This window comes from Cyanistes caeruleus, chromosome 24 (genome assembly GCF_971803275.1).
Source record: "Cyanistes caeruleus chromosome 24, bCyaCae1.hap1.1, whole genome shotgun sequence".
Taxonomy (NCBI): Eukaryota; Metazoa; Chordata; class Aves; order Passeriformes; family Paridae; genus Cyanistes; species Cyanistes caeruleus.
In genome coordinates, this window is record NC_141724.1 from 4,188,231 (window position 1) to 4,203,046 (window position 14,816).

The following is a 14,816-nucleotide window of genomic DNA, read 5'->3' on the forward strand; positions in this document are numbered from 1 at the left end:
CAGAGGAAAAGATTATATAAGAATCCTTCCAACAGAAATACTCTGTGTTTAACGTGCTTACCTTCAGCAACGAAGAGGTATAGAAATGTTTTTCAGCGTGATTGAGAAGGATTAAGTAGTTTACAAAGGAACAACAGCGGGATTTAGGCAATGGTAAATTTAGAAAAGATATGTAAAAATTTTAAACTCTGTAATACATATATATATAAAAGGCAATTTGGTTAAAAACTCTACTCTCAAAAAAGTTGTCAGCTCTGTTGAGGATTATGAAGCAGACCCTTAGAATTTCATAGTTCTTGTTCTGGCACAGTGGAACCTTTGTGATTATACAGACCCAAAGGGGAAAAAAAAAATTAAAAGCAGATCATTTTATCTAAGTGGAAGTAATCAAACACTTTTTGATTCTGTCCAGGAGAGGGCAGCCAGCTGGAGAGACCGGTCTTTAAATCCTTTGGGAAAGATGTGTGGAAGGCACTACGTAAAGGCAAAAGAGCAAGGAGGCAGAGAAGCCTTGAGATAATCAAGTTATTTGCCACAGGGATGTGCTGCTTTCTGAACCTGGAGCACCCATGTCCTCATGTTTTATTAGCACCAACAGAAAAACCTTTAATTTCTTCCCCACAGAGCCAAAGTGGCTTCAGTGCTAGATTGATTCTTGAAGGTGATGTGTGTTTAAAATTGCCTGGAATATCATTACAGAGATTGCAGCACAAAATGCTGGACATGAGTGCTGAAATTGCCTTCCCCATTTGGCAGGATTATGCAGATTGCTCTGTTTTTCTCCAAGAAAAATGCTTCTGCATGTGATGGCAGTCACAGGCCAAAGTGTGTCTTCATTTACAAAGGGAGAGTTTCTTCAGATGTTGCCTGCAAACCTTGACCTCGGGATTTGGCCGGAGCCTCAGGGTGCATGGCAGAACTGTCAGGCTCTGCTTGTGCTGAGCATTTGTCTCGCTTCATTAGGACATCCTCAGATTAGGACTTTGTGCTAGAAAACTGGAGAGAGCCTTAGAGCCCATTGTGGCTGCAGCAAACAGCATCAGATGAGAGCTATAAAATGTTAGGATTTTTCTTTTCTTTACATGAAAGTTAGTGCACACTTGTGTTGAGCATCTCTAAGAGTATTTCTTGGCAAAAGCTGCCTGTTTTTTCTTTAAAACTATGTCACAAAAGCTCGTTTGGACACAGTAATCAACAATACATTGTGTTTGTACTTAATCTGTATCACCAGCACTAATTTCTGTCCTGAAGAAATCCTCCTCTTGTCCCACATTCTCGTCCCTCCTGAGCTCACCCCAGCAGGCTGATGTTAGCAAGCAGCACAGCTGGGATCCCTGGGAAGAAGCAGGAGCTTGTCTGATTTTTCTGACGTTCCCATGTCACCCAAACAAACACCAATTCAGTTTTTGGAGAAGGTGTGGCAGCAGTGCACAGAGGAATGTCTGATCCCAGGGCGCTGCTGTGCTCGGAGGTGAATCCTTCTCCTTCAGCAGTGGCTGGAGGCACAGATTTAAAGAGGAAAGCCTTGCTCAACCCCTCCATGAGCCGAGGGCTCTCTTCCTTTGGCAGGTCACTGGTGCAAGGTGAGAGATTGGAATGTTAGGCTGAGTAAGGGAAAGATGTGCTCTGGAATCAGATAAAGAGTCTTGTGAGCACAGGATGAATGAATTCTGATTCTCTACTGGTTTGCATCCAGTTGTTTCTCTGCTTGGATTACAATTTAAAGCATCCCATGATCTCTTGGATGAGCTTCTGTGAGAAGCTGTGGCTGCCCCAGCCCTGGAAGTGCCCAAGGACTTGGGACAAGGAATGGAGGGACAGGACACAGGGAAGGGCTTCCCACTTCCAGAGGGCAGGGATGGATGGGGTATTGGGCAGGAATTTTCCCTATGAGGATGGCAGAGGTGCCCAGAGCAGCTGTGGCTGCCCTTGGATCCCTGTGAGTGTCCAAGGCCAGGCTGGACAGGGCTTGGAGCAGCCTGGGATGGTGGAAGGTGTCCCTGCCATGGCAGGGGTGGAACAGGATGAGCTTTAAAGTGCCTTCCAACCCAAAATGTTACACAATTCTATGGATTCCTCCTGGAATCTCTGTCCTTTGTGCTACTGAAAGTCTCAGGGAAGACATTTGGGAAGTGTCTGGGCTCTTTTTGTTTAGAAGAAACAGCCTTCGAGGAAAAATGTTGCTTTTGATGAATCCTCATTTATTTCTGAAATCTGTGTGGGTTTGGAAGCAACATGGGCGAGTACAGCTGCTGTTCATAAAATCTTGGCACTTTAGAGAGGTGTCAGGTCACTGAGAAAGGGACCCACAGAGAATCAAACAGTTTTCAGAGATCCTGTAAAAGTATAAAGGGATGGAATGAGCTTAACAAGTTTTATTTTCTTCAGAGACACTTATTTAAATGCGTGCGTGCATTACATTCAATACTTCCTTGTAATGCTAAGTCTTTACATGAGAAAAGATGTATCACAAGTAAACCTCTTCCCCTGCCTGTCCTGGGGTGCTTTGATGTGAGTGGGAGGAGGAGTTAAAAGCAGCTCAAATTGAACACTCAGAGTGGAAGATGGTGTCTGTTTTACCTGAAAGAATATTTACCTTTTACACTTTTACATTTGCAGGAAGCAGAACACTGTGAACTTGTGTAAACTTGTCTGAGAGCTGTTCCCAGGGCTAAAGTGAATGGAAAGAGATCACAGAATCCCAGACTGGTTTATTTTGGAAGGGACCTTAAAGCTCATCCTGTTCTACCCCTGCCATGGGCAGGGACACCTTCCACCATCCCAGGGTGCTCCAAGCCCTGTCCAGCCTGGCCTTGGACACTTCCAGGGATCCAGGGGCTCTGGGCACCTGTGTCAGGGTCTGCCCACCCTCACAGGGAAAATTCCTGCCCAATATCCCACCTATCCCTGTCCTCTGGCAGTGGGAGCATTTCCCCGTGTCCTGTCCCTCCATCCCTCATCCCAAGTCCCTCTCCAGCTCTCCTGGAGCTCCTTTAGGCTCTAGAAGGGGTTCTGAGCTCTCCCTGGAGCTGTCTCTTCTCCAGGTGAGCACCCCCAGCTGCCCCAGCTGGCTCCACAGGAGATATTAAACCTTTCCAACTCAGCTGGAGGAAGCTCACCCACGTTTGGCTGAGTAGAAGTTAACCAGGAGCCTGGAAGGAATGATCACAATGCAAATTCTCTTCCTGTGTTCATTACAGAAAGTGAAAAAGTTGATAGAGGAACTGAGGATCTGCTTTGCCTTTGGGGGTTTGTGCAACACCACTGCTGGGTTGTGGGGCGGGGAGACATTTCCAGAAAAAAGCAGAAGCTCACTTATGGGTCATGAGTAAATGGGTCAGACAAACAAGTTGATTACTGATTTACTGTAGGACTCAGTCTCCTGTAAATATTTTCTTAACTGTCTCTGCCTCATGGCTTCACAGCTGAGTCGATAGCACATAGGGAATGCGGCTCGGGCGCGTCGGAAAATCGATGGGAACACGATGCAGTTCCAACAGCCTGCAATCCAAACCGGGCAGGGAGACAGCTACTCATCTGTGCTGGATTGCTGAAGTGATTTGCACTAATCCTTTCTTTCTCTTTCGTTTGGTTCTGTACTGCACAGGAGAAAGAAACCCTTTGGCTCTAAATGAAAACATCTCAAAAGCCTGAGCTGACTAAAAGCAAAATGTCTGGTGATGGTTCAAGTGCTGTTACAGACAGAACATAATTGTAGTGGCAGTGACATATAGACAGAGCTCTGAGAAAAACTTCACATTCTGCTTCAGACTCTGCACAGATTTGGCCTGACAGTCATTTGAAGAGATAACAACTACTATCATTTTTTTCTGGAGTGCACAGACTTGCATGCAATACATGCTTTATTTAATATATGTTTTTATTAATGGCTCTAAACTGAAAGAGAGTAGGTTTAGATTAGATGTTAGTGTGAATTTCTCTCTGAGGGTGCTGAGGCCCTGGCACAGGTGCCCAGAGCAGCTGTGGCTGCCCCTGGATCCTTGGAAGTGCCCAAGGCCAGGCTGGACAGGACTTGGAGCAGCCTGGGATGGTGAAGGTGTCCCTGCCCATGGCAGGGTGGAATGGGATGGGATTTGAGGCTCTTTTTAACCCAAACCATTCTGTATTTCTATGATTAATTCTCAGCTATTCATTGGCAGAGAGGATGAAATGAGAGCATACACGCTGTTTAAAATATTAGAGGAACTATGGATTTTGAGAATCAGCACTCAGATGTTTATTCCATGCTCTTCTGTGAGAGTATGAATATTTTTAAGAATTTCTGCTTAGTAGCTGCAAAGTTTTTTTCCCAAGATTGAGCTTTTTGCACTTGGCTGAGCCAGACTTGGGTCGAAGTCTGAGTTCTCCTTGGAAACCATTGCTGGTCAGAGTTTGCTGATGGTGGATTTTGTTTGAGGTCTCTTTCCTTGGACAGAAGCTGCTCTGGTGGGTTTTTAGAAGAACACCTGCTCTGCTGTACCTTTCACATTCATCTCTTTGACAGAGGCTTTTAAAGAGCCAGAAAAAAACATCCCTCCCCAGTGCTGGGCTTGGGTATTTTTGCCTGGTTCTGAGCTGCCCACACTGTGCCAGCATTAATCTTCCCAACAGGCAGAGTTTGACAGGGGGATCCTGTTTTGGGGGGTGCCAGCATGGCCAGAGAAGCTCAGCAGCTGAAGGACTCATTCCCCCAAAGCCAGCATGAGATGAGAGTGCTCTGGGGGAGGTCTGCATGTTCCTTCTGTTGCTGGGCAGTGGGACCATAATTCCAGATTCCCTGAGAATCTGTGGCTTTGCTCCTCTCCTTGCTGCAGAGGATTTGGAAGCAGAGAGGGGCATCAGCCCTGGCCCAGAGTGACTCCTCCCTGCTCTGATGGATGAAATGGGCTTCGTGTTTCCCCTCTTTGCTCTCCCACTCTGCAGGAGCTGTGCCTGTCCAAGCCTGGCCTCCCCTCACTGACACAATGGGAATCATTGGCCTGGGGGACCCTGCTTTGCTCATGACCTCTGGCAGCTGGCAGCTGCTTAAGGGATTTTCTATCTGCAGGGGATGAGCATTAAAACCTGATCCTTTTTGCCCTGTTAGTGGGCAGATGACATGATCACAGCACAATTCTTCCCCCGTTGAGGACTGAATCCTCATGTGCAGCAGCAGCACTGGGACCGCAGCTGTGGGATCAGGTTGTGCTTGTTCTCCAGGGATGCTTCCATGGCCCTGAACAGCAAATTCATGTACACACCACAGGAACTGTGGCCACTGGGCCAAAGATTCTCCCATAGAAGTATCTGCTTTTTTCAGAGTGCCCCAAAACATTCCAGGGTGCCCCTTGACCTCCTGCTGTAGAACAGACCCCACGAGAGAACTTGCTGCTTTCAGACAATGTTGCTTTGTTGCTTAAATCTTGTGGAGGGGGTGGGACAAACACTTTGGCATTTGAGTTGCTGGTATATAATTTTTTAAGGGTAAAATTAGGCTTTTCATGAAACACCTTTTCCTGTTCTTTGGTCTAAACACGGTCTTTTTCTGTGAACATTCTGCTTAAAGCTTCCCTCTCAGGCACTGGTTTCGCTGGAAGTTTTAAAGAAATATTTTGTGGAAAGGAGACAGAAATAATAACTAACAAAATGTCACCAAGCTATGGAATTAAGGTAAAAAAAAGGTAATTTGGCAGAGTTAGCAATTACTGTGTGATAACAGGAATTACCTGTCTGCTTTAAAGTTCATCCAAGATTTGTCCAGGCTCTGCTACCAGGACAGGCTTTACCATAAATCAGCCAATTTCTTCAAACATTTCTGCCCATTGAAAGTTTTCCAGCTACCTGTGCTTTACCATAAATCAGCAAACATGAGAGAGGCCACACTTCGGGGAGAGCCCCAGATTGCCCCCCAGTCATTCAAGATTTAATTTCCTTAGGTTGAATTCCAACTTTGAAAAAGAATCCCATCTGCAGGATTCTCCCTGGCCAGCCCTTCTCTATGTTCCAAGAAGGAGCACACTTAGGAATTGCTGTAAAACATGGCTCTCTGTTCCTAGCACTGGTGCAGGGCAGTAATTAAAACCAGGACTGTTATTCACTCTTTGCATACCAATGCCTGGAAGCATGAGCTCTGTGGGTCTGTGTTCTGTGGGAAATGGACTGGGTTGGTTTGACTTGGAATTTTGGTTGGATAGTAATAATAATAATAATAATAATAATAATAATTTTAACTTTTTATTTGTTTGTGTTATTTTATTTGTTACTATTATTATTACTACTACTCATATTTCTTTAGGGACAGTAAAAAGCGTTTAGTGACTACTGCAGATTTAAATTAATAAAAAATGCACTTTGTCCCCAGAAGTGACAGCTGGAGATAAGATTTACTTACAGTTGTTGCAGGAGGGATGTTGAAGGCACACCCCTACCCTAATTCCATTTATATCTGGATGAACCTGTTGTCCGTGAACTCGTCTGCCTGAGGCACTGTTTGCTTCCAAACCTTTTTTGGCAGCAATATCCAGAAGTTCTCCACTCTGTAAAGTCCTTGTGCATGTTCTGAGCTGCTCTCAGTGGGTGCCTCCAGGTTTCAGCAGTGTCAGGGTTCTTGAGCAGCCCTTCCATCCCCACCTCATCCATCACCTTCCCCTCTCTGCAAACCTTCCCCACCTCCCTCCCCAGCCCAAGGAGCCACAGGCTCACCAGGCAGCTGTTTCATCACTTTAATCTCTTTCCACGCCCTTTTGTGAGCCTTTCCTCACTCTCCTGAGCCCTTCCAGAGCACACGGGCTCCGTGGGTGGATGCTGAGAGGTGGAGGGGATTTCTGAGCCTCACATATTTCCTAATTCATTTGCAAGCAGTGATGATATCCAATAAAACCGTTTTTATGTGCACATCACCAAGCCATCTGTTGCACTCAATGTTCATTAAAAAACCCAAGAAATCCCTTCTCCATGTGAAGAAATCCTTTTCCATGCTGCAGGAGTGTATTCCAGCTCGTTGGTGCCTGTTTGCATGTCCCTACAAGCTGATCACTCCAGCTGCTGTGCTGTCCTTTGCTCTTGTCACAGGCCAATTGCAATTTCAAAATGTTCTTTTAATTAAGAAAGAAAATGTGCTTGAAGAGGCCTCCCCTCTGTGGGGACACCCAGGCGTGTTTAACCTGACCGAGAGAAACAGCCCAGACCTGGACACAGCTCTCACAATTTAGTGTGGAATGTCCCTCTTCTGCACTGGATTTTATTTGTGAAAGAGAGCAGTGCTATTGCTTTGTGACGCTGATCCCTTGTTTTTCTGATGGTTTAAATTCTGCAGATGCTGAAAAAGCTTTTCTGCTTTCACAGGAGTGAGGTCAGACCTGGCTGCCATTTTTCTTCAGACATTTGGGTCCTGTCCCAGCCTGGACACAAGTGCAACCTCCCAGGCACCTCTCACCTGGCTCAGAGAAGCTGGGTCTGTCTCTTTTGGAGGAAGCTCCTTTTTTTAAGGTTGTCTTAACTAGTGAAACCACTTTCTCTCACTAAGGATCAAAACATCAGAGCTATGAAAGTCATCCTGGCATTTGTAAGAGTTCTGTCTCTCTGTGGGTCTGACCCAGGCTCCTGCACTCAGCTTCATCCTTCCAGCACTACCTGGGCAGCTGCAAGGGAGGCAGGAGGGAATCTTGCTATGAAATTAGGAATTTAAACATCAGTCTTGGAGGGAGATGCATTTGACAATTTGCCCCATCCCTGGGAGTGTCCAAGTTGGACAGAGCTTGGAGCATCCTGCTCTAGTTCTTCTAGTGGAAGAAGTTAAGCTTTAAGGTCCTTTCCAACCCAAACCATTCCATGATTTTATGATTCTGTTGGGGGTTGGACATTATAAAGTAGCTGAAAAAAAGTGCCCCAGTTGGAGGGACCCTGCCCTGACACCAGGGATGCAAAGGATGGACTTGCTCTTCATCATGTCTCTGTTCAGTATCTGCTTATCTTTATTGATAAATCTTAATGAGGCTTTGGGAAAGGCTGAAAAGAAGTGCAAATAATCCCTTTTGAAGCAAAGCTCTAGAAGTATTTAATATCATACTCATCTTCCAGGACCTGAGCTCTGTATTGTATAACAGTAGAGATAATGAAAGTGTAAAACACTGGAGCTCCCTGCCAATGTTACAACTTGTTTTTACTACTAAAAAAGGCAGTAAATTGGGAGGGCACATCCACCAGTGAATTGCTTTGCACTTTCCCTGTTTCTTACACTTGTTTTCTACACTTCTGGGCTCTGCTGGAGGCAGAACTCCAGGCCAGAACTAACTTTGGGCCAGCCTGGGAGTGCTTGTGTGTGTTCAGTTGTTCTGCAGGAAAAGGCAAAGTTCTGCCTGTGAGAATTCTTCTGAGTGAAAAACTGAATGAAAACAAAGCTTTTCAGTTTTGCTGGGAGGAAAACTAGGCATGGAGTGAGCCCCTGGTAGGGCTGTCACACTCATACACCAGGTTTTTATTTCGGTATCGCAGACTTTGTCTCATCTTCACCGTGATTTCCACCTCTGGATTGCTAAATAAAATAGTTTGCAAAATAAAATCCCTCAATTATCAGCAGTGAAATGAAGCTCTAAAGCAACTCTTATGCATCCTGGACTTCCTTGTCCTGTGAGCTGGCAGGGGAGCACAAGGGCTGGGGGAGCCTGGGGAACACAAATCTTTAAGGGGAAATCGTGGAACAGCTGGAGCAGAGGTGTGGGATGCTGCAGAGATGGGGTGAAGTGTGAGAGGCTGACTGAGGTGGGGAGGGGGCACAAGGAACCAGCAGTAACCCTCTGCACAGATCTGCAGAAATAATAGCGTGTTTTCAATGCAATAACAGGGTTTCCAATGCAATAATAGTGTTTTCAATGGGCTTGTAGGAAAAGGGAGAATTTTGGGATAAGGAAAATAGCTTTTTATGGTTTTTGACAAACCATGGTAGTGGATCAAGCCTTGCAAACAGGAGCAGCTTTGCATTTCAGGGACACTTTGACACTCCCCTCCCAGGGGTGTCCTGGAGAGCCTCTGTGGTGTTATCACCAGACCTGCAATACTGTGACATGAAAGTCCACCTGTGAAAATCAGCCCCAATGCAGGTTTAAGACATGCAGCTGCAGCATGGGTTGAAAGGGCTCTTTGCATGCACAGAGGGAATCCAAACCAATTTGGGTTTGAGGAGAGCAGGGTTTACTCCAGGACACAACACAGCGTTTGTAGATCATTGGACAGCTCACTCTCGTACAGATCATGCCTTTTTATGGGGACATTCCAGCTCCAAAGAAAGCAAATTCTTCTCAAACACATTGTCTTGGTTAAACTTTTAATATGTTTTGATATTGCCAGCAGCAGCTTTACATAATGCAGTCATGTAGCAAACAAAACTCACTGTGTGCTCTTGAGGAATGGAAGCCCACAGATGGAGGAGATGGGTTGGCACTCTGCAATTTGCAGTGGTGGATTTGCAGTGCTTCATGCCTGGAATCAATGGGTTAACAACTTCCAGCACTGCCTCAGCACTAGGAAGTGCAGAATGTTCCAGAAGCAGGTGGAGAGGGCAAGGTTTTGGCCAGCTCACCTTGAGCTCAGGTTATGGATGGCAGGAAAAGGTCCACTTAGACCAAACCAGTTCCTGACTGTGCTTCTGATCCCCAAACCAATTACAGAATGGGGTTCTGATCCCCAAACCAATTACAGACTGGGCTTCTGAAGTTACAGAATGGGGCTCTGATCCCCAAACCAGTTCCTGACTGGGCTTCTGATCCCCAAACCAGTTCCTGACTGGGGTTCTGATCCCCAAACCAGTTACTGACTGGGGTTCTGATCCCCAAACCAGTTACAGAATGGGGTTCTGATCCCCAAACCAGTTACTGACTGGGCTTCTGATCCCCAAACCAGTTACTGCTTCAAACCTGGAGATCAGCTCCTTTCCCTCTTTCCTTAGTGCAATGCACAGATGCTTCCCAAACATCAAGAATATAAGACTGAGGCAGTCATTGCCATAAAAAGGAGTTTGGATGGTGCCACTGCTCAGTGCTTCTGGAGGCTCTCCCTCGTGTCCCTGAGCTCTGGGAGCCTGGCAGGGCCATGGGTGGCTCCTTGTGGGGAGCATCACGCCTGGCTCCTGCCCGGCTGCCCACGATCTGCTGAAGGCTTGGCTCTGCAGGAGCTCCTGCCATGCTGCTGTGTCTTGGCACCCTTCTCCTCGCTGTGCTGGGATTCCTTGGAAACACAGAACCATGTCTTGAAACTGTTCTTCATTATGCACCAAGGGACAGGCAGTATTTTGGGTTTTCCTCTCTGTACTGTTCTTTTCAGGAGAGCAAAGACAATTTTATGTTGCATTTGTCACTCCATTGGCCTTTCCAAAATCTGGGGCATACCAAATTCAAGCTGTCACATGTGTAAAGTAATTCTGCTTGGAAATTAACCTGGGAATTTTAATTGTTACTACATTAAGAGCAGAACTCACACTTGGAAATCTCAGGTAGTAATATGTTTTATGTTTTCCTGTAAAGAACAACTGCTCAAAAGTTCTGGAAGTCCAGGGGAACTTATGGGATATTCAAAGAATGCCTCCCTTATTCTTTGAGTCTAATATTGATTTTATACCTTTTGTGGAACCCGAGTCATTTTACAGCATTGTGGTCAGTGGGAAAAGTTGTGTTGTGCGTGTGCTTTTCCTTTTTCCATCCTGGATTTTCTGTTTACACGTGGCCTGTTGGTTCCTCTGCCACTTGAGCACAGCACAATGTGCTTTGGGACTGGAAACAGGCTTTGAGACAGCTCTGCTAACAAGGAAGGGACATCCATTCCCTGCAGTTTGCTTGGGATGCTGGGGAATAAGGAGATGTGGAAATTGCCATCCATAATCTTGGCTGTAAATGATCAAATCATCACCCATGTTTGTAAATCTTATCTCCTGAGTTCTGAGGGGCTTTGTCCAGGTAAAGCAGAAGGAAAGAGGGATCCAGGAGTTGTCATCAAGGTGGTAGAAAAATCTGTAACTTGTCTGAAGCACAGGGCAGGCAGGGCATGGAAAGACTGCCCAGTGCTGCAGTGGAAGGGAACTGTTCATCTCTATTTTTAAATTACTCCCTTTCTTTTAGAATTATGTTCAACACTGTGATGCCTCTGGATGTCCAGAAGTTGAATTATTAGCACTTAGAGCATTGATGAGAGCCAGCAAACCGAGCTGGAGCACGGCTGGCAAAGGAGGTATTTGTGTAAGAGGTGACTGACAGCAACTTATCCCCATCTGCTAACTTTCTTCTGTGACTTCTGTGTCAAAAGTGAGTTCTTCAAAACCTCCAGCTCCCTCAATTTTTTAACCTGCTTGCTGGGAACAGGAAAATGTCTCTTTCCCAGCATTCTCCTTTTCACATTGGCCTTGTTGCAAGCAAGAGCTGAGAGAAAAGGAGAAAAACCCAAACCAGAACAACAAAAAAAACCCCAACACAACCTTCATTCCAGAGTCCAATTTGCAATGAGAATCTTTGAGTCTATTTTTGTCCAATTCCATTTGGACAAAATTCAAGAATTTGATTTTTCCCATTGCTTTACTTTGTACTCTGGTTGACTCGGAAAGCACGGGCTGAAACCAATGTTGAACCACAAAATTCAATTAAAACACAGAGAGTAAGCAGAGAGGAGAAATCAATGGGTGGATTAGTCCATCAGCTGCTGTTCCCATGATCTTCTTATCTTATCCTGCACTAGGAGAACTGTTGGGAAGTGGAGTCATTCTAAAATCAGCTCAGGCTGCTGTGTCTTCTCAGCACAGAGCAGAAAATTGGATCAATAGCCTGAGCCTATTCCTCTCTGCTTTCCTTCTAAACAGCTGGACTGCCAAATCCAGCCAGAGAATGGAGGCTAATCTGGGGTTTAATCCTCTGCTCTCCCACTATGAAGTTAAATAACAGAGCCTGAAACAAGCAGAAATCAGTATAGATTCCAAGCCAGGCTGCTTAGTGTTTACATATATTTATAATTTTAATTTTTTAAAAACATATTGCTGCTGTTTTTGCATCTAGCAACTAAATCAGACATTTGGAACAGAAATGTTTATCTATCCTTGAATTACCTGTGAGTCTATCAAAAAAGAAAACCTAAGGCAGGAGGGAAATGTTCTAAAATGACAATATTTAATTTTTAATTTGTTTCTACTTCTATTGTATATTTCACTTTTTATGCAGACCATAATAACAGCACTTCTGAAGTTTTACTTCAAAGGTCCTTGATTTGAGGGGATGAGAACAGAAAGGAGTGAACATTCTTGACCTTGCATGAGCTATTTCAAAAACTGCCAATTATTACCTTTTCCAACCTTAATGATTCTATGATTGGTACCTGAACCTCTATTTAAATAGACAAAGAGCAAAATATACTCTTTTTTATTCTTTTTCTTTTACTCACTAGCAATATTAGATTGGTTTGCTGGTGGAAAACTGTGTAAGCCTGAATGGGATCCTTGACTCATGGAATGGCTGGAAAAAAGGAGGGAAAAGGGATTGATGGTGGTTTCCTTGAGATAACTCAGGGCAAGGGGTCTGCACTGTGCTGCACAGCAACCCCACGGGTCTCTGGTGCTGAACAAACTGGAACATCTCACTGCAGGAAAGGCAGTCCAGCACATCCATGCACCTGGAATGATTGGAACTTCCAGTTTGGGGTCACACAGGGCCATTCTGATCCCTCAGTCCCTGCTCACAACTTGAAATTTTGGTGGTTTTGGCTGGGTTCAGGTGGCAGAGAGCAATGTTTTGGGGTTGATGTGGGAGGGCTGAAGGAAATGCAACAGGGATGGGCTTTGAGGTCCCTTCCAACCCAAACCATTCCACAGCTCCTCCAACTGTGTCTCTGTCAGAACATTTATCACCATGGAAAGATCAAGTTTGGAATGTGATGTTCAGGTGGCAGGCACAAGTTTTTGTGTTGGAGTTGGTGTTTGGGGTACAGGATGACCTGCAGCCTTGTGTCAGGATGGGCTGCGTTCACACTCTGCTGTGTCCTCACAGGGAATCACAGAATCACGAAGGATCCCAGGCTGGTTTGGGTTGGAAGGGCCTTAAAGATCATCCTGTTCTACCTTGTAAAACACTGGAATGAAGTGATAATTGTTGCCCTCGGAAAGTGGCTGCTTATGCTGCTGGTTAAAGCTGATAGTTCCCACTGGGAACTGTGTTTATGTCAGGAATTCCAGCTGTGCACTGATCTCTCAGGCTGTGCTCTCCAGCAGCCCAAATCTCACCTGGCCTAGTGGGAGCCATCCCTGCCCATGGATGGAACCACCCCAGAGTCCTTCCAGATGTTTTTCAGCTGGAACATTTCTCACTGTGGAAGGAGCAGGTGTTTGGAACGTGGTGCTACAGTTCCAGCAGGAGAAGCCAAAAGCAGCGTCTCAGCAAACTTCAGCTACAGACTGGGGTGTAGGAAATAAACCTTGGTACAGAATAACCAAATCTTGGACTGGTCTGGGTTGGAAGGGACCTTAAATCTCATCCAGTGCTACCCCTGCCATCATCTGGGACACCTTCCACTATCCCAGGTTTCTCCAAGCCCCATCCAACCTGGCCTTGGGCACTTCCAGGGATGGGACAACATCCCAGTCTGCTGCCAGAAATGGACAACCAACATTGCTCTGGGTGGTTTGAATGTTTTCCTGAGCATTCCTCCAAGAATATCTTGTCTCCCTTAAGCACCTCCAAGCACCCATAAACACATCATCCTTTCTGCACTTCCCTCAGAGTATTTATTTTTGCAGCAGGGAGGGGGAGATGGAAAATCCTCTGAGCAGTAGCCACAGAAGCTGATCCACCACTGAGCAGGCACATGGCCAAGTGGATGCATGGGCATACATGCAGACAGCCCAAAGGACAGATGTATCAAATCAGATTTATGAGGTCAGTTTTCCCAGCCAATAAAGCCCAGATTGCTGTCTGCCCTGTTATAACCTTCCTGTGTTTAAATGGATGTGAAACAGATAATCCAGCCTTTGGCGGGAACAGCACTGATAAAACACAAACATTATTTCTGTAGCCACATAAGATTATTTTTCCAATTCAGCAGAAAGTATTGGCTTGAAGATTGTAAAAGAGGTCACAGTATTTTTATACTAGTTGTGTGTGAATAAAAATTTTCTCAGTCCAAGAGGATGTGTATTAATTATTACTATTATTATACAGTAAAGGACAGCAGGAAGGGACTTTATCTCTTGGTGTGATGAGATCTGTCCTGGACAAACTTGTGTAACTGATATCTGCTCCTCAAACCCCAAATAAAATGGTCCTGAGCCCTGGGCCAGGCTGCTGTTTCCCTCAAGGTGAAGGCTGTACCTGTCAAAGTGGTTGTTCTATGAATGGGACAGGATTTTGAGAACATTCCATCCCACCATTTATAATGATTATTGACCACATTATTTCCACAAACCTATAAAATGAAATGCAAATGCCCTATTAGGAAGGTCTATCCCTTATCTCCAGGATAACTGCCTGAAAAGATTGCATTTTTCCTTTTGTTTTTAGTAAAACAAAGCAATTTTCCATTCTTTAAGATCCTTTCAGCAAACAAACCTAAATTGGTTCAATATTGTTGTTTGATTCTCTATTTACTTATCCTATGGGAAAGAAATGTAAATTAAAATATGAACATTACATGCAAGACACTTCAAGAAGATATTGAAATTGTACAGTAAAAATAGCTTTCTGATGGGAATGTATTAAATAACATTGAACATAAAGACTCATTGGCGGTGTCATTTGCCAGCTGCAAAAACAGTATTGGGATGGGAAACACGCTAGGAAGAAGCAGGCACTTGGGAAGAATACATTAGTGAAAAT

The 14,816-nt window shown here is 45.0% G+C and overlaps 1 long non-coding RNA gene across 1 annotated transcript in view; it reads left to right on the forward strand.

Annotated features, from left to right (window-relative positions):
• The window catches only part of LOC111939657 (uncharacterized), a 97,719-nt gene that overhangs the window by 79,064 nt on the left and 3,839 nt on the right, over positions 1–14,816 (forward strand). The window lies entirely within an intron of this gene.